The sequence below is a fragment of the Gorilla gorilla genome, chromosome X (assembly GCF_029281585.2).
Source record: "Gorilla gorilla gorilla isolate KB3781 chromosome X, NHGRI_mGorGor1-v2.1_pri, whole genome shotgun sequence".
Taxonomy (NCBI): Eukaryota; Metazoa; Chordata; class Mammalia; order Primates; family Hominidae; genus Gorilla; species Gorilla gorilla.
In genome coordinates, this window is record NC_073247.2 from 6,699,596 (window position 1) to 6,723,068 (window position 23,473).

The following is a 23,473-nucleotide window of genomic DNA, read 5'->3' on the forward strand; positions in this document are numbered from 1 at the left end:
GAAATATCTACACCACCATCTGTAGAAACATGGAAATAGCTATACCGCTGTCAGTATAAACATGGAAATATCTACAACGCTATCTCTATAAACATGGAAATATCTACAGCGCTATCTCTATAAACATGGAAATATCTACAACGCCATCTGCATGAACAAGGAAATAGCTACACCGCCATCCGTATGAACTTGGAAATATCGACACCGCTATCTGTCTGAACATGGAAATATGTACAAAGCTATCTGTATATACATGGAAATATCTACACCGCTATCTCCAGGAACATGGAAATAACTACACCGCTATCTCTATAAATGTGGAAATATCTACACCGCCATTCCTATGAACATGGAAAAACTACACCGCCATCTGTATGAACATGGAAATAGCTACACAGCCTTCTGGATGAACATGGAAATATCTTCAGCGCTATCTGTATGAACATGGATATATCTACACAGCCATCTGGATGAACATGGAAATATCTACACCGCTATCTGTATGAACATGGAAATACATACACCGCTATCTGTATGAACATGGAAATATCTACACCGCTATCTGTATGAACATGGAAATATCTACACCGCTATCTGTATGAACATGGAAATATCTTCACCGCCATCTGTATGAACATGCATATATCTACACAGCCATCTGGATGAACATGGAAATATCTGCACCGCTATCTGTATGAACATGGAAATATCTACACCGCTATCTGTTTGAACATGGATATATCTACACAGCCATCTGGATGAACATGGAAATATCTACACCAATATCTGTGTAAACATGCATACATCTTCACCGCTATCTGTATAAACAAGGAAATATCTACACTGCTATCTTTATGAACATGGCAATATCTACACCGCTAACTGTTTGAACAGGGAAATATATACACCGCTATCTGCATGAAAATGGAAATGTCTACACAGCTATCTGCATATACATGGAAATATCTACACAGCTATCTCTTTACACATGGAAATAACTACACCGCTATCTGTATGAACATGGAAATATCTACACCGCCATCTGTATGAACATGGAAATATCTGCACCGCCATCTGAATGAACATATAAATATCTACACCGCCATCTGTATTAAGATGGAGATATCTACACTGCTATGTGTATAAACATGGAAATATCTACACCGCTATGTGTATAATCACGGAAATATCTACACTGCTATCTGTATAAACATGGAAATATCTACACCGCTACCGGTATAAACATGGAAATATCAGCACCGCTATCAGTATGAACATGGAAGTATCTACACCGCCATCTGTATGAACATGGAAATATCTTCACCGCCATCTGTATGAACATGGAAATATCTGCACCGCCATCTGTATGAACATATAAATCTCTACACCGCCATCTGTATTAAGATGGAGATACCTACACCGCTATCTGTATAAACATGGAAATATGTACACCGCTATGTGTATAAACATGGAAATATCTACACCGCCATCTGTATGAACATGGAAATAGCTACACAGCCATCTGGATGAACATGGAAATATCTACACCGCTATCTGTATGAACATGGATATATCTACACAGCCATCTGGATGAACATGGAAATATCTACACTGCTATCTGTATGAACATGGAAATACATACACCGCTATCTGTATGAACATGGAAATATCTACACCGCTGTCTGTATGAACATGGAAATATCTACACCGCTATCTGTATGAACATGGAAATATCTTCACCGCCATCTGTATGAACTTGGATATATCTACACAGCCATCTGGATGAACATGGAAATATCTACACCGCTATCTGTATGAACATGAATATATCTACTCAGCCATCTGGATGAACATGGAAATATATACACCGCTATCTGTGTAAACATGCATACATCTTCACCGCTATCTGTATAAACATGGAATTATCTACACTGCTATCTTTATGAACATGGAAATATCTGCACCGCTAACTGTTTGAACAGGGAAATATATACACCGCTATCTGCATGTAAATGGAAATGTCTACACAGCTATCTGCATATACATGGAAATATCTACACAGCTATCCCTTTACACATGGAAATAACTACACTGCTATCTGTATGAACATGGAAATATCTACACTGCTATCTTTATGAACATGGAAATATCTACACCGCTAACTGTTTGAACAGGGAAATATATTCACCGCTATCTGCATGAAAATGGAAATGTCTACACAGCTATCTGCATATACATGGAAATATCTACACAGCTATCTCTTTACACATGGAAATATCTACACCGCCATCTGTATGAACATGGAAAAATCTTCACCGCCATCTGTATCAACATGGATATATCTACACAGCTTCTGTATAAGCATGGAAATATCTTCTCCGCCATCTGTATGAACATGGATATGTCTACACAGCCGTCTGGATGAACATGGAAATATCTACACCGCTATCTGTATGAACATGGAAATATCTACACCGCTATCTGTGTAAACATGCATACATCTTCACCGCTATCTGTATAAACATGGAAATATCCACACCGCTATCTGTATGAACATGGAAATATCTACACCGCTATCTGTATGAACATGGAAATATCTTCACTGCCATCTGTATGAACATGGATATATCTACACAGCCATCTGGATGAACATGGAAATATCTACACCGCTATCTGTGTAAACATGCATACATCTTCACCGCTATCTGTATAAACATGGAAATATCTACACCGCTATCTTTATGAACATGGAAATATCTACAGCGCTAACTGTTTGAACACGGAAATATCTAAACCGCTATCTGCATGGAAATGGAAATATCTACACCGCTCTCTGTATGAACATGGAAATACATACACCGCTATCTGTATGAACATGGAAATATCTACACCGCTATCTGTATGAACATGGAAATATCTACACCGCTATCTGTATGAACATGGAAATATCTACACCGCTATCTGTTTGAGCATGGAAATATCTACACCGCTATCTGCATGAAAATGGAAATATCTACACAGCTATCTGCATATACATGGAAATATCTATACAGCTATCTCTTTACACATGGAAATAACTACACCGCTATCTCTATAAACATGGTAATATCTACACCGCCATCTGTATGAACATGGAAATATCTGCACCGCCATCTGAATGAACATATAAATATCTACACCGCCATCTGTATTAAGATGGAGATATCTACACTGCTATGTGTATAAACATGGAAATATCTACACCGCTATGTGTATAATCACGGAAATATCTACACCGCTATCTGTATAAACATGGAAATATCTACACCGCTACCGGTATAAACATGGAAATATCAGCACCGATATCAGTATGAACATGGAAGTATCTACACCGCCATCTGTATGAACATGGAAATATCTTCACCGCCATCTGTATGAACATGGAAATATCTGCACCGCCATCTGTATGAACATATAAATCTCTACACCGCCATCTGTATTAAGATGGAGATACCTACACCGCTATCTGTATAAACATGGAAATATGTACACCGCTATGTGTATAAACATGGAAATATCTACACCGCTATCTGTATAAACATGGAAATATCGACACTGCTACCTGTATAAACATGGAAATATCAGCACCGCTATCTGTATGGACATGGAAATATCTATACCGCCATCTGTATGAACATGGAAAAATCTTCACCGCCATCTGTATCAACATGGATATATCTACACAGCTTCTGTATAAGCATGGAAATATCTTCACCGCCATCTGTATGAACATGGATATGTCTTCACAGCCGTCTGGATGAACATGGAAATATCTACACCGCTATCTGCATGAACATGGAAATATCTACACCGCTATCTGTGTAAACATGCATACATCTTCATCGCTTTCTGTATAAACATGGAAATATCCACACCGCTATCTGTATGAACATGGAAATATCTACACCGCTATCTGTTTGAACATGGAAATATCTACACCGCTATCTGCATGGAAATGGAAATATCTACACAGCTATCTGTATATACATGGAAATATCTACACAGCTATCTCTTTGCACATGGAAATAACTACACCGCTATCTCTATAAATATGGAAATATCTACACCACCATCTGTATGAACATGGAAATATCTGCACCGCCATCTGTATGAACATATAAATATCTACACCGCCATCTGTATTAAGAAGGAGATATCTACACCGCTATCTGTATAAACATGGAAATATCTACACCGCTATCTGTATGAACATGGAAATATCTACACCGCTACCTGTATAAACACGGAAATATGTACACCGCTACCTGTATAAACATGGAAGTATCAGCACCGCTATCGGTATGAACATGGCAATATCTACACGGCGATCTCTATGAACATGGAAATATCTACACCGCTATCTGTATGAACATGGAAATATCTGCACCACTATCTGTATGAACATGGAAATAGCTACACAGCCATCTGGATGAACATGGAAATATCTACACCGCTATCTGTATGAACATGGATATATCTACACAGCCATCTGGATGAACATGGAAATATCTACACTGCTATCTGTATGAACATGGAAATACATACACCGCTATCTGTATGAACATGGAAATATCTACACCGCTGTCTGTATGAACATGGAAATATCTACACCGCTATCTGTATGAACATGGAAATATCTTCACCGCCATCTGTATGAACTTGGATATATCTACACAGCCATCTGTATGAACATGGAAATATCTACACCGCTATCTGTATGAACATGAATATATCTACTCAGCCATCTGGATGAACATGGAAATATATACACTGCTATCTGTGTAAACATGCATACATCTTCACCGCTATCTGTATAAACATGGAATTATCTACACTGCTATCATTATGAACATGGAAATATCTGCACCGCTAACTGTTTGAACAGGGAAATATATACACCGCTGTCTGCATGTAAATGGAAATGTCTACACAGCTATATGCATATACATGGAAATATCTACACAGCTATCCCTTTACACATGGAAATAACTACACTGCTATCTGTATGAACATGGAAATATCTACACTGCTATCTTTATGAACATGGAAATATCTACACCGCTAACTGTTTGAACAGGGAAATATATTCACCGCTATCTGCATGAAAATGGAAATGTCTACACAGCTATCTGCATATACATGGAAATATCTACACAGCTATCTCTTTACACATGGAAATATCTACACCGCCATCGGTATGAACATGGAAAAATCTTCACCGCCATCTGTATCAACATGGATATATCTACACAGCTTCTGTATAAGCATGGAAATATCTTCACCGCCATCTGTATGAACATGGATATGTCTACACAGCCGTCTGGATGAACATGGAAATATCTACACCGCTATCTGTATGAACATGGAAATATCTACACCGCTATCTGTGTAAACATGCATACATCTTCACCGCTATCTGTATAAACATGGAAATATCCACACCGCTATCTGTATGAACATGGACATATCTACACCGCTATCTGTATGAACATGGAAATATCTTCACCGCCATCTGTATGAACATGGATATATCTACACAGCCATCAGGATGAACATGGAAATATCTACACCGCTATCTGTGTAAACATGCATACATCTTCACCGCTATCTGTATAAACATGGAAATATCTACACCGCTATCTTTATGAACATGGAAATATCTACAGCGCTAACTGTTTGAACACGGAAATATCTAAACCGCTATCTGCATGAAAATGGAAATATCTACACCGCTCTCTGTATGAACATGGAAATACATACACCGCTATCTGTATGAACATGGAAATATCTACACCGCTATCTGTATGAACATGGAAATATCTACACCGCTATCTGTATGAACATGGAAATATCTACACCGCTATCTGTTTGAGCATGGAAATATCTACACCGCTATCTGCATGAAAATGGAAATATCTACACAGCTATCTGCATATACATGGAAATATCTATACAGCTATCTCTTTACACATGGAAATAACTACACCGCTATCTCTGTAAACATGGTAATATCTACACCGCCATCTGTATGAACATGGAAATATCTGCACCGCCATCTGTATGAACATATAAATATCTACACCGCCACCTGTATTAAGATGGAGATATCTACACCGCTATCAGTATAAACATGGAAATATCTACACTGCTATGTGTATAAACATGGAAATATCTCCAACACTATCTGTATAAACATGGAAATATCTACACAGTTACCTGTATGAACATGGAAATATCAGCACCGCTATCGGTATGAACATGGAAATATCTACAGCGCCATCTGCATGAACATGGAAATATCTTCACCGCCATCTGTATGAACATGGATATATCTACACAGCCATCTGGATGAACGTGGAAATATCTACACAGCCATCTGGATGAACATGGAATTATCTACACCGCTATCTGTGTAAACATGCATACATCTTCACCGCTATCTTTATAAACATGGAAATATCTACACCGTTTTCTGTATGAACATGGAAATATCTACAACGCTATCTGTGTAAACATGCATACATCTTCACCGCTATCTGTATAAACATGGAAATATCTACACCGCTATCTGTATGAACATGGAAATATCTACACCGCTATCTGTTTGAAAATGGAAATATCTACACCGCTATCTGCATGAAAATGGAAATATCTACACAGCTGTCTGAACATACACGGAAATATCTACAAAGCTATCTCTTTACACATGGAATTAAGTACACCGCTATCTCTATAAACATGGAAATATCTACACCGCCATGAGTATGAACATGGAAATATCTGCACCGACATCTGTATGAACATATAAATATCTACACCGCCATCTGTATTAAGATGAAGATATCTACACCGCTATTTGTATAAACATGGAAATATCTACACCGCTACCTGTATAAACATGGAAATATCTACACTGCTATCTGTATAAACATGGAAATACCTACACCGCTACCTGTATAAACATGGAAATATCAGCACCGCTATCTGTATGAACATGGAAATATCTACACCGCTATCTGTATGAACATGGAAATATCTACACCGATATCTGTATGAACATGGAAATATCTTCACCGCCATCTCTATGAACATGGAAATATTTACACAGCCATCTGGATGAACAAGGAAATATCAGCACCGCTATCAGTATGGACATGGAAATATCTACACCGCTATCTGTATGAACATGGAAATATCTTCACTGCCATCTGTATGAACATGGATATATCTACACAGCCATCTGGATGAGCATGGAAATATCTACACCGCTATCTGTTTGAACATGGAAATATCTACACCGCTATCTGCATGAAAATGGAAATATCTACACAGCTATCTGCATATACATGGAAATATCTACACACCTATCTCTTTACACATGGAAATAACTACACCGCTATCTCTATAAACATGGAAATATCTACACCGCCATCTGTATGAACATGGACATATCTGCACCGCTATCTGTATGAACATATAAATATCTACACCGCCATCTGTATGAAGAAGGAGATATCTACACCGCTATCTGTATAAACATGGAAATATCTACACCGCTATCTGTATAAACATGGAAATATCTACACCGCTATCTGTATAAACACGGAAATAAGTACACAGCTACCTGTATAAACATGGAAGTATCAGCACCGCTATCGGTATGAACATGGCAATATCTACACGGTTATCTGTATGAACATGGAAATATCTACACCGCTATCTGTATAAACATGGAAATATCTTCACCGCCATCTGTATGAACATCGATATACCTACACAGCCATCTGGATGAACATGGAAATATCTACACCGCTATCTGTATGAACATGGAAATATCTACACCGCTATCTGTATGAACATGGAAATATCTACACAGCCATCTGGATGAACATGAAAATGTCTACACCGCTATCTGTATGAACACGGAAATACATACACCGCTATCTGTATGAACATGGAAATACCCTCACCGCCATCTGTATGAACAAGGATATATCTACACAGCCATCTGGATGAACATGGAAATATATACACCGCTATCTGTGTAAACATGCATACATCTTCACCGCTATCTGTATAAACATGGAATTATCTACTCTGCTATCTTTATGAACATGGAAATATCTGCACCGCTAACTGTTTGAACATGGAAATATATACACCGCTATCTGCATGTAAATGGAAATGTCTACACAGCTATCTGTATATACATGGAAATATCTACACAGCTATCTCTTTACACATGGAAATAACTACACCGCTATCTGTATGAACATGGAAATATCTACACGGCCATCTGTATGAACATGGAAATATCTGCACCGCCATCTGAATGAACATATAAATATCTACACCGCCATCTGTATTAAGATGGAGATATCTACACCGCTATCTGTATAAACATGGAAATATCTACACCGCTATGTGTATAAACATGGAAATATCTACACCGCTATCTGTATAAACATGGAAATATCTACACCGCTGCGTGTATAAACATGGAAATATCAGCACCGCTATCAGTATGAACATGGAAGTATCTACACCGCCATCTGTATGAACATGGAAATATCTTCACCGCCATCTGTATGAACATGGAAATATCTGCACCGCCATCTGTATGAACATATAAATATCTACACCGCCATCTGTATTATGATGGAGATATCTACACCGCTATCTGTATAAACATGGAAATATCTACACCGCTATGTGTATAAACATGGAAATATCTACACCGCTATAGGTATAAACATGGAAATATCTACACTGCTGCCTGTATAACATGGAAATATCAGCCGCGCTATCTGTATGAACATGGAAATATCTACACCGCCATCTGTATGAACATGGAAAAATCCTCACCGCCATCTGTATGAACATGGATATATCTACACAGCCATCTGTATGAACATGGAAATATCTTCACCGCCATCTGTATGAACATGGATATGTCTACACAGCCATCTGGATGAACATGGAAATATCTACACCGCTATCTGTATGAACATGGAAATATCTACACCGCAATCTGTGTAAACATGCATATATCTTCACCGCTATCTGTATAAACATGGAAATATCCACACCGCTATCTGTTTGAACATAGAAATATCTACACCGCTATTTGCATGAAAATGGAAATATCTACACAGCTATCTGCATATACATGGAAATATCAACACAGCTATCTCTTTGCATATGGAAATAACTACACCGCTATCTCTATAAACATGGAAATATCCACACCACCATCTGTATGAACATGGAAATATCTGCACCGCCATCTGTATGAACATATAAATATCTACACCGCCATCTGTATTAAGAAGGAGATATCTACACCGCTATCTGTATAAACATGGAAATATCTACACCGCTATCTGTATGAACATGGAAATATCTACACCGCTACCTGTATAAACACGGAAATATGTACACCGCTACCTGTATAAACATGGAAGTATCAGCACCGCAATCGGTATGAACATGGCAATATCTACACGGCTATCTGTATGAACATGGAAATATCTACACCACTATCTGTATGAACATGGAAATATCTACACCGCTATCTGTGTAAACATGCATACATCTTCACCGCTATCTGTATAAACATGGAAATATCCACACCGCTATCTGTATGAACATGGAAATATCTACACCGCTATCTGCTTGAACATGGAAATATCTACACCGCTATCTGCATGGAAATGGAAATATCTACACAGCTATCTGTATATACATGGAAATATCTACACAGCTATCTCTTTGCACATGGAAATAACTACACCACTATCTGTATAAACATGGAAATATCTACACCACCATCTGTATGAACATGGAAATATCTGCACCGCCATCTGTATGAACATATAAATATCTACACCGCCATCTGTATTAGAAGGAGATATCTACACCGCTATCTGTATAAACATGGAAATATCTACACCGCTATCTGTATGAACATGGAAATATCTACACCGCTACCTGTATAAACACGGAAATATGTACACCGATACCTGTATAAACATGGAAGTATCAGCACTGTTATCGGTATGAACATGGCAATATCTACAGGGGTATCTGTATGAACATGGAAATATCTACACCGCTATCTGTATGAACATGGAAATATCTACACCACTATCTGTATGAACATGGAAATTCCTACACAGCCATCTGGAAGAACATGGAAATGTCTACACCGCTATCTGTATGAACATGGATATATCTACACAGCCATCTGGATGAACATGGAAATATCTACACCGCTACCTGTATAAACACGGAAATATGTACACCGCTACCTGTATAAACCATGGAAGTATCAGCACCGCAATCGGTATGAACATGGCAATATCTACACGGCTATCTGTATGAACATGGAAATATCTACACCGCTATCTGTATGAACATGGAAATATCTACACCACTATCTGTATGAACATGGAAATAGCTACACAGCCATCTGGATGAAGATGGAAATATCTACACCGCCATCTGTATGAACATGGAAATACATTCACCGCTATCTGTATGAACATGGAAATATCTACACCGCTATCTGTATGAACATGGAAATATCTACACCGCCATCTGTATGAACATGGAAATATCTTCACCGCCATCTGTATGAACATGGAAATATCTGCACCGCAATCTGAATGAACATATATATATCTACACCGCCATCTGTATTAATATGGAGATATCTACACGGCTATCTGTATAAACATGGAAATATCAGCACCGCTATCAGTATGAACATGGAAGCATCTACACCGCCATCTGTATGAACATGGAAATATCTTCACCGCCATCTGTATGAACATGGAAATATCTGCAGCGCCATCTGTATGAACATATAAATATCTACACCGCCATCTGTATTAAGATGGAGATATCTACACCGCTATCTGTATAAACATGGAAATATCTACAACACTATGTGTATAAACATGGAAATATCTACACCGCTATCTGTATAACCATGGAAATATCTACACCGCTACCTGTATAAACATGGAAATATCAGCACCGCTATCAGTATGAACATGGAAGCATCTACACCGCCATCTGTATGAACATGGAAATATCTTCACCGCCATCTGTATGAACATGGAAATATCTGCACCGCCATCTGTATGAACATATAAATATCTACACCGCCATCTGTATTAAGATGGAGATATCTACACCGCTATCTGTATAAACATGGAAATATCTACACCACTATGTGTATAAACATGGAAATATCTACACCGCTATCTGAATAAACATGGAAATATCTTCACTGCTACCTGTATAAACATGGAAATATCAGCACCGCTATCTGCATGAACATGGAAATATGTACAACGCCATCTGTATGAAGATGGAAAAACCTTCACCGCCATCTGTATGAACATGGATATATCTACACAGCCATCTGTATGAACATGGAAATATCTTCACAGCCATCTGTATGAACATGGATATATCTACACAGCCGTCTGGATGAACATGGAAATATCTACACCGCTATCTGTATGAACATGGAAATATCTACACCGCTATCTGTGTAAACATGCATACATCTTCACCGCTATCTGTATAAACATGGAAATATCCACACTGCTATCTTTATTAACATGGAGATATCTACACCGCTATCTGTTTGAACATGGAAATATCTACACCGCTATTTGCATGAAAATGGAAATATCTACACAGCTATCTGCATATACATGGAAATATCAACACAGCTATCTCTTTGCACATGGAAATAACTACACCGCTATCTCTATAAACATGGAAATATCTACACCACTATCTGTATGAACATGGAAATAGCTACACAGACATCTGGATGAACATGGAAATATCTACACCGCTATCTGTATGAACATGGAAATAGCTACACATACATCTGGATGAACATGGAAATATCTACACCGCTATCTGTATGAACATGGAAATACATACACCGCTATCTGTATGAACATGGAAATATCTACACCGCTATCTGTATGAACATGGAAATATCTACACCGCCATCTGTATGAACATGGAAATATCTTCACCGCCATCTGTATGAACATAGATATATCTACACAGCCATCTGGATGAACATGGAAATATCTGCACCGCTATCTGTATGAACATGGAAATATCTACACCGCTATCTGTATGAACATGGATATATCTACACAGCCATCTGGATGAACATGGAAATATCTACACCGCTATCTGTGTAAACATGGATATATCTTCACCGCTATCTGTATAAACATGGAAATATCTACACTGCTATCTTTATGAACATGCAAATATCTACACCGCTAACTGTTTGAACAGGGAAATATATACACCGCTATCTGCATGAAAATGGAAATGTCTACACAGCTATCTGCATATACATGGAAATATCTACAAAGCTATCTCTTTACACTTGGAAATAACTACACCGCTATCTGTATGAACATGGAAATATCTACACCGCCTTCTGTATGAACATGGAAGTATCTGCACCGCCATCTGAATGAACATATAAATATCTACACCGCCATCTGTATTAAGATGGAGATATCTACACCGCTATCTGTATAAACATGGAAATATCTACACCGCTATGTGTATAAACATGGAAATATCTACACCGCTATCTGTATAAACATGGAAATATCTACACCGCTACCTGTATATACATGGAAACATCAGCACCGCTAAAAGTATGAACATGGAAGCATCTACACCGCCATCTGTATGAACATGGAAATATCTTCACCGCCATCTGTATGAACATGGAAATATCTGCACCGCCATCTGTATGAACATATAAATATCTACACCGCCATCTGTATTAAGATGGAGATATCTACACCGCTATCTGTATAAACATGGAAATATCTACACCGCTATGTGTATAAACATGGAAATATCTACACCGCTATCTGTATAAACATGGAAATATCTACACTGCTACCTGTATAAACATGGAAATATCAGCACCGCTATCTGCATGAACATGGAAATATCTACACCGCCATCTGTATGAACATGGAAAAATCTTCACCGCCATCTGCATGAACATGGATATATCTACACAGCCATCTGTATGAACATGGAAATATCTTAACCGCCATCTGTATGAACATGGATATGTCTACACAGTCGTCTGGATGAACATGGAAATATCTACACCGCTATTTGTATGAACATGGAAATATCTACACCGCAATCTGTGTAAACATGCATACATCTTCACCGCTATCAGTATAAAAATGGAAATATCCACACCGCTATCTGTATGAACATGGAAATATCTACACCGCTATCTGTTTGAACATGGAAATATCTACACCGCTATTTGCATGAAAATGGAAATATCTACACAGCTATCTGCATATACATGGAAATATAAACACAGCTATCTCTTTGCACATGGAAATAACTACACCGCTATCTCTATAAGCATGGAAATATCTACACCACCATCTGTATGAACATGGAAATATCTGCACCGCCATCTGTATGAACATATAAATATCTACACCGACATCTGTATTAAGAAGGAGATATCTACACCGCTATCTGTATAAACATGGAAATATCTACACCGCTATCTGTATGAACATGGAAATATCTACACCGCTACCTGTATAAACACGGAAATATGTACACCGCTACCTGTATAAACATGGAAGTATGAGCACCGCAATCGGTATGAACATGGCAATATCTACACGGCTATCTGTATGAACATGGAAATATCTACACCGCTATCTGTATGAACATGGAAATATCTACACCACTATCTGTATGAACATGGAAATAGCTACACAGCCATCTGGATGAACATGGAAATATCTACACCGCTATCTGTATGAACATGGAAATACATACACCGCTATCTGTATGAACATGGAAATATCTACACCGCTATCTGTATGAACATGGAAATATCTACACCGCCATCTGTATGAACATGGAAATATCTTCACCGCCATCTGTATGAACATGGATATATCTACACAGCCATCTGGATGAACATGGAAATATCTGCACCGCTATCTGTATGAACATGGAAATATCTACACCGCTATCTGTATGAACATGGATATATCTACACAGCCATCTGGATGAACATGGAAATATCTACACCGTTATCTGTGTAAACACGCATACATCTTCACTGCTATCTGTATAAACATGGAAATATCTACACTGCTATCTTTATGAACATAGAAATATCTACACCGCTATCTGTATGAAAATGGAAATATCTTCACCGCCATCTGTATGAACATGGATATATCTACATAGCCATGTGGATAAACATGGAAATATCTACACCGCTATCTGTGTAAACATGCATACATCTTCACCGCTATCTGTATAAACATGGAAATATCTACACCGCTATCTTTATGTACATGGAAATATATACACTGCTAACTGTTTGAACAGGGAAATACGTACACCGCTATCTGCATGAAAACGGAAATATCTACACAGCTATCTGCTTATACATGGAAATATCTACACTGCTATCTGTATGAACATGGATGTTTCTACACCGCCATCTGTATGAACATGGAAATATCTTCACCGCCATCCGCATGAACATGGAAATATCTGCACCGCCATCTGTATGAACATATAAATATCTACACCGCCATCTGTATTAAGATGGAGATATCTACACCGCTATCTGTATAAACATGGAAATATCTACACCGCTATGTGTATAAACATGGAAATATCTACACCGCTACCTGTATCAACATGGAAGTATCAGCACCGCTATCGGTATGAACATGGCAATATCTACACGGCTATCTCTATGAACATGGAAATATCTACACCGCTATCTGTATGAACATGGAAATGTCTTCACCGCCATCTGTATGAACATGGATATATCTACACAGCTATCTGGATGAACATGGAAATATCTACACCGATGTCTGTATGAACATGGAAATATCTACACCTCTATCTGTATGAACATGGAAATATCTACACAGCCATCTGGATGAACATGGAAATATCTACACCGCTATCTGTATGAACATGGAAATATATACACCGATATCTGTATGAACAAGGAAATATCTACACCGCTATCTGTATGAACATGGAAATATCTACACCGCTATCTGTATGAACATGGAAATATATTCACCGCCATCTGTATGAACATGGATATATCTACACAGCCATCTGGATGAACGTGGAAATATCTACACCGCTATCTGTGTAAACATGCATACAAATTCACCGCTATCTGTATAAACATGGAAATATCTACACTGCTATCTTTATGAACATGGAAATATCTACACCGCTAACTGTTTGAACAGGGAAATATGTAATCCGCTATCTGCATGAAAATGGAAATATCTACACCGCTATCTGTATGAAAATGGAAATACATACACCGCTATCTGTACGAACATGGAAATATCTACACCGCTATGTGTATAAACATGGAAATATCTACACCGCTATCTGTATAAACATGGAAATATCTACACCGCTACATGTATAAACATGGAAATATCATCCCCGCTATCTGTATGAACATGGAAATATCTACACCGCCATCTGTATGAACATGGAAATATCTTCACCGCCATCTGTAGGAACATGGATATATCTACACAGCCATCTGTATGAACATGGAAATATCCACACCGCTATCTGTATGAACATGGAAATATCTTCACCGCCATCTGAATGAACATGGATATGTCTACACAGCCATCTGTATGAACATTTAAATGTCTACAACGCCATCTGTATTAAGATGGAGGTATCTAAACAACTATCTGCATAAACATGGAAATATCTACACCGCTATCTGTATAAACATGGAAATATCTACAACGCTATGTGTATAAACATGGAAATATCTACACCGCTATCTGTATAAACATGGAAATATCTACACCGCTACCTGTATAAACATGGAAATATCAGCACCACTATCAGTATGAACATGGAAGTTTCTACACCGCCATCTGTATGAACATGGAAATATCTTCACCGCCATCCGTATGAACATGGAAATATCTGCACCGCCATCTGTATGAACATGGAAATATCTACACCGCTATCTGTATGAACATGGAAATATCTACACCGCTATCTGCATGAATATGGAAGTATCTTCACCGCCGTCTGTATGAACATGGATATATCTACACAGCCATCTGGATGAACATGGAAATATCTACACCGCTATCTGCGTAAACATGCATACATCTTCACCGCTATCTGTATAAACATGGAAATATCTACACTGCTATCTTTATGAACATGGAAATATCTACACCGCTAACTGTTTGAACAGGGAAATATATACACCACTATCTGCATGAAAATGTAAATGTCTACACAGCTATCTGCATATACATGGAAATATCTACACAGCTATCTCTTTACACATGGAAATAACTTCACCGCTATCTGTATGAACATGGAAATATCTACACCGCCATCTGTATGAACATGGAAATATATGCACCGCCATCTGAATGAACATATAAATATCTACACCGCCATCTGTATTAAGATGGAGATATCTACACCGCTATCTGTATAAACATGGAAATATCTACACCGCTATGTGTATAAACATGGAAATATCTACACTGCTATCTGTATAAACATGGAAATATCTACACCGCTACCTGTATAAACATGGAAATATCAGCACCGCTATCGGTATGAACATGGAAGTATCTACACCGCCATCTGTATGAACATGGAAATATCTTCACCGCCATCTGTATGAACATGGAAATATCTGCACCGCCATCTGTATGAACATATAAATATCTACACCGCCATCTGTATTAAGATGGAGATATCTACACCGCTATCTGTATAAAAAAGGAAATATCTATACCATTATGTGTATAAACATGGAAATATCTACACCGCTATCTATATAAACATGGAAATATCTACACTGCTACCTGTATAAACATGGAAATATCAGCACCGCTATCTGTATGAACATGGAAATATCTACACCGGAATCTGTATGAACATGGAAAAATCTTCACCGCCATCTGTATGAACATGGATATATCTACACAGCCATCTGTATGAACATGGAAATATCTTCACCGCCATCTGTATGAACATGGATATGTCTACACAGCCATCTGGATGAACATGGAAATATCTACACCGCTATCTGTATGAACATGGAAATATCTACACCGCTATCTGTGGAAACATGCATACATCTTCACCGCTATCTGTATAAACATGGAAATATCCACACCGCTATCTGTATGAATATGGAAATATCTACACCGCTATCTGTTTGAACATGGAAATATCTACACCGCTATCTGCATGAAAATGGAAATATCTACACAGCTATCTGCATATACATGGAAATATCTACACAGCTATCTCTTTGCACATGGAAATAACTACACCGCTATCTCTATAAACATGGAAATATCTACACCACCATCTGTATGAACATGGAAATATCTGCACCGCCATCTGTATGAACATATAAATATCTACACCGCCATCTGTATTAAGAAGGAGATATATACACCGCTATCTGTATAAACATGGAAATATCTACACCGCTACCTGTATAAACACGGAAACATGTACACCACTACCTGTATAAACATGGAAGTATCAGCACCGCTATCGGTATGAACATGGCAATATCTGCACGGCTATCTGTATGAACATGGAAATATCTACAACGCCATCAGTATGAACATGGAAATATCTTCACAGCCATCTGTATGAACATGGATATATCTACACAGCCATCTGGATGAACCTGGAAATATCTACACCGCTATCTGAATGAACATGGAAATATCTACACCGCTATCTGTATGAACATGGAAATATCTACACAGCCATCAGGATGAACATGGAAATATCTACACCGCTATCTGTATGAACATGGAAATACATACACCGCTATCTGTATGAACATGGAAATATCTACACCGCTATCTGTATGAACATGGAAATATCTACACCGCTATCTGTATGAACATGGAAATACCTTCACAGCCATCTGTATGAACACGGATATATCTACACAGCCATGTGGATGAACATGTTAATATCTACACCGCTATCTTTATGTACATGGAAATATCCACACCGCTAACTGTTTGAACAGAGAAATACATACACCGCTATCTGCATGAAAACGGAAATATCTACAAAGCTATCTGCTTATACATGGAAATATCTACACAGCTATCTCTTTACACATGGAAATAACTACACCGCTATCTGTATGAACATGGAAATATCTACACCGCCATCTGTATGAACATGGAAATATCTGCACCGCCATCTGTATGAACATTTAAATATCTACACCGCCATCTGTATTAAGATGGAGATATCTACACCGCTATCTGTATAAACATGGAAATATCTACACCGCTATGTGTATAAACATGGAAATATCTACACTGCTATCTGTATAAACATGGAAATATCTACACCGCTACCTGTATAAACATGGAAATATCAGCACCGCTATCAGTATGAACATGGTAGTTTCTACACCGCCATCTGTATGAACATGGAAATATCTTCACCGCCATCTGTATGAACATGGAAATATCTGCACCGCCATCTGTATGAACATATAAATATCTACACCGCCATCTGTATTAAGATGGAGATATCTACACCGCTATCTGTATAAACATGGAAATATCTACACCGCTATGTGTATAAACATGGAAATATCTACACCGCTATCTGTATAAACATGGAAATATCTACACTGCTACCTGTATAAACATGGAAATATCAGCTCCGCTATCTGTATGAACATGGAAATATCTACACCGCCGTCTGTATGAACATGGAAATATCATCACCGCCATCTGTATGAACATGGATATATCTACACAGCCATCTGTATGAACATGGAAATATCTACACCGCTATCTGTTTGAACATGGATATGTCTACACAGCCGTCTGGATGAACATATAAATATCTACACCGCCATCTGTATTAAGAATGAGATATCTACACCGCTATCTGTATAAACATGGAAATATCTAAACCGCTATCTGAATGAACATGGAAATATCTGCACCGCCATCTGTATGAACATATAAATATCTACACCGCCATCTGTATTAAGAATGAGATATCTACACCGCTATCTGTATAAACATGGAAATATCTACACCGCTATCTGTATGAACATGGAAATATCTACACCGCTACCTGTATAAACACGGAAATATGTACACCGCTACCTGTATAAACATGGAAGTATCAGCACCGCTATCGGTATGAACATGGCAATATCTACACCGCCATCTGTATGAACATGGAAATATCTACACAGCCATCAGGATGAACATGGAAATATCTACACCGCTATCTGTATGAACATGGAAATATCTACACAGCCATCAGGATGAACATGGAAATATCTACACCGCTATCTGTATGAACATGGAAATATCTACACAGCCATCAGGATGAACATGGAAATATCTACACTGCCATCCGTACGAACATGGAAATATTTACACCGCAATCTTTATGAACATGGAAATATCTACCCCGCCATCTCTATAAACATAGAAATATCTACACCACCGTCTGTATTAAGATGGAGATATCTACACCGCTATCTGTATAAACATGGAAATATCTACACCGCTATCTGTATGAACATGGAAATATCAGCCCCTCTATCTGTATGAACATGCAAATATCTACACCGCTATCTGTGTAAACATGCATACACCTTCACCGCTATCTCTATAAACATGGAAATATCTACACCGCTATCTGTATGAACATGAAAATATCTACACCGCTAACTGTTTGAACAGGGAAATATATAATCCGCTATCTGCATGAAAATGGAAATATCTACACCGCTATCTGTATGAAAATGGAAATACATACACCGCTATCTGTATGAACATGGAAATATCTACACCGCTATGTGTATAAACATGGAAATATCTACACCGCTATCTGTATAAACATGGAAATATCTACACCGCTACATGTATAAACATGGAAATATCATCCCCACTATCTGTATGAACATGGAAATATCTACACCGCCATGTGTATGAACATGGAAATATCTTCACCGCCATCTGTAGGAACATGGATATATCTACACAGCCATCTGTATCAACATGGAAATATCTACACCGCTATCTGTATGAACATGGAAATGTCTACACCGCTATCTGTATGAACATGGAAATATCTTCACCGCCTTCTGTATGAACATGGATATGTCTACACAGCCATCTGTATGAACATTTAAATATCTACAACGCCATCTGTATTAAGATGGAGATATCTAAACCACTATCTGCATAAACATGGAAATATCTACACCGCTATCTGTATAAACATGGAAATATCTACAAAACTATGTGTATAAACATGGAAATATCTACACCGCTATCTGTATAAACATGGAAATATCTACACCGCTACCTGTATAAACATGGAAATATCAGCACCGCTATCAGTATGAACATGGAAGTTTCTACACCGCCATCTGTATGAACATGGAAATATCTTCACCGCCATCCGTATGAACATGGAAATATCTGCATCGCCATCTGTATGAACATATAAATATCTACACCGCCATCTGTATTAAGATGGAGATATCTACACCGCTATCTGTATAAACATGGAAATATCTACACCGCTATCTGTATAAACATGGAAATTTCTACACCGCTATCTGTATAAACATGGAAATATCTACACCGCTACCTGTATAAACATGGAAATATCAGCACCGCTATGTGGATAAACATGGAAATATCTACATCGCTACCTGTATCAACATGGAAGTATCAGCACCGCTATCGTTATGAACATGGCAATATCTACACGGCTATCTCTATGAACATGGAAATATCTACACCGCTATCTGTATGAACATGGAAATGTCTTCACCGCCATCTGTATGAACATGGATATATCTACACAGCCATCTGGATGAACATGGAAATATCTACACCGCTATCTGTATGAACATGGAAATATCTACACCGCTATCTGTATGAACATGGAAATATCTACACAGCCATCTGGATGAACATGGAAATATCTAAAGGGCTATCTGTATGAACATGGAAATACATACACCGATATCTGTATGAACATGGAAATATCTACACCGCTATCTGTACGAACATGGAAATATCTACACCGCTATCTGTATGAACTTGGAAATATCTACACCGCTATCTGTATGAACATGGAAATATCTTCACCGCCATCTGTATGAACATGGATATATCTACACAGCCATCTGGATGAACGTGGAAATATCTACACCGCTATCTGTGTAAACATGCATACAACTTCACCACTATCTGTATAAACATGGAAATATCTACACCGCTATCTTTATGAACATGGAAATATCTACACTGCTAACTGTTTGAACAGGGAAATATATACACCGCTATCTGCATGAAAATGGAAATATCTACACCGCTACCTGTATAAACATGGAAATATCAGCACCGCTATCTGTATGAACATGGAAATATCTACACCGCCGTCTGTATGAAAATGGAAATATCGTCACCGCCATCTGTATGAACATGGATGTATCTACACAGCCATCTGTATGAACATGGAAATATCTTCACGGCCATCTGTATGAACATGGATATGTCTACACAGCCGTCTGGATGAACATGGAAATATCTACACCGCTGTCTGAGTAAACATGCATACATCTTCACCGCTATCTGTATAAACATGGAAATATCTACACCGCTATCTGTATGAACATGGAAATATCTACACCGCTATCTGTATGAACATGGAAATATCTTCACCGCCATCTGTATGAACATGGATATGTCTACACAGCCATCTGTATGAACATTTAAATATCTACAACGCCATCTGTATTAAGATGGAGATATCTAAACAACTATCTGCATAAACATGGAAATATCTACACCGCTATCTGTATAAACATGGAAATATCTACACCGCTATGTGTATAAACATGGAAATATCTACACTGCTATCTGTATAAACATGGAAATATCTACACCGCTACCTGTATAAACATGGAGATATCAGCACTGCTATCAGTATGAACATGGAAGTTTCTACACCGCCATCTGTATGAACATGGAAATATCTTCACCGCCATCCGTATGAACATGGAAATATCTGCATCGCCATCTGTATGAACATATAAATATCTACACCGCCATCTGTATTAAGATGGAGATATCTACACCGCTATCTGTATAAACATGGAAATATCTACACCGCTATCTGTATAAACATGGAAATTTCTACACCGCTATCTGTATAAACATGGAAATATCTACACCGCTACCTGTATAAACATGGAAATATCAGCACCGCTATGTGGATAAACATGGAAATATCTACATCGCTACCTGTATCAACATGGAAGTATCAGCACCGCTATCGTTATGAACATGGCAATATCTACACGGCTATCTCTATGAACATGGAAATATCTACACCGCTATCTGTATGAACATGGAAATGTCTTCACCGCCATCTGTATGAACATGGATATATCTACACAGCCATCTGGATGAACATGGAAATATCTACACCGCTATCTGTATGAACATGGAAATATCTACACCGCTATCTGTATGAACATGGAAATATCTACACAGCCATCTGGATGAACATGGAAATATCTAAAGGGCTATCTGTATGAACATGGAAATACATACACCGATATCTGTATGAACATGGAAATATCTACACCGCTATCTGTACGAACATGGAAATATCTACACCGCTATCTGTATGAACTTGGAAATATCTACACCGCTATCTGTATGAACATGGAAATATCTTCACCGCCATCTGTATGAACATGGATATATCTACACAGCCATCTGGATGAACGTGGAAATATCTACACCGCTATCTGTGTAAACATGCATACAACTTCACCACTATCTGTATAAACATGGAAATATCTACACCGCTATCTTTATGAACATGGAAATATCTACACTGCTAACTGTTTGAACAGGGAAATATATACACCGCTATCTGCATGAAAATGGAAATATCTACACCGCTACCTGTATAAACATGGAAATATCAGCACCGCTATCTGTATGAACATGGAAATATCTACACCGCAGTCTGTATGAAAATGGAAATATCGTCACCGCCATCTGTATGAACATGGATGTATCTACACAGCCATCTGTATGAACATGGAAATATCTTCACGGCCATCTGTATGAACATGGATATGTCTACACAGCCGTCTGGATGAACATGGAAATATCTACACCGCTGTCTGAGTAAACATGCATACATCTTCACCGCTATCTGTATAAACATGGAAATATCTACACCGCTATCTGTATGAACATGGAAATATCTACACCGCTATCTG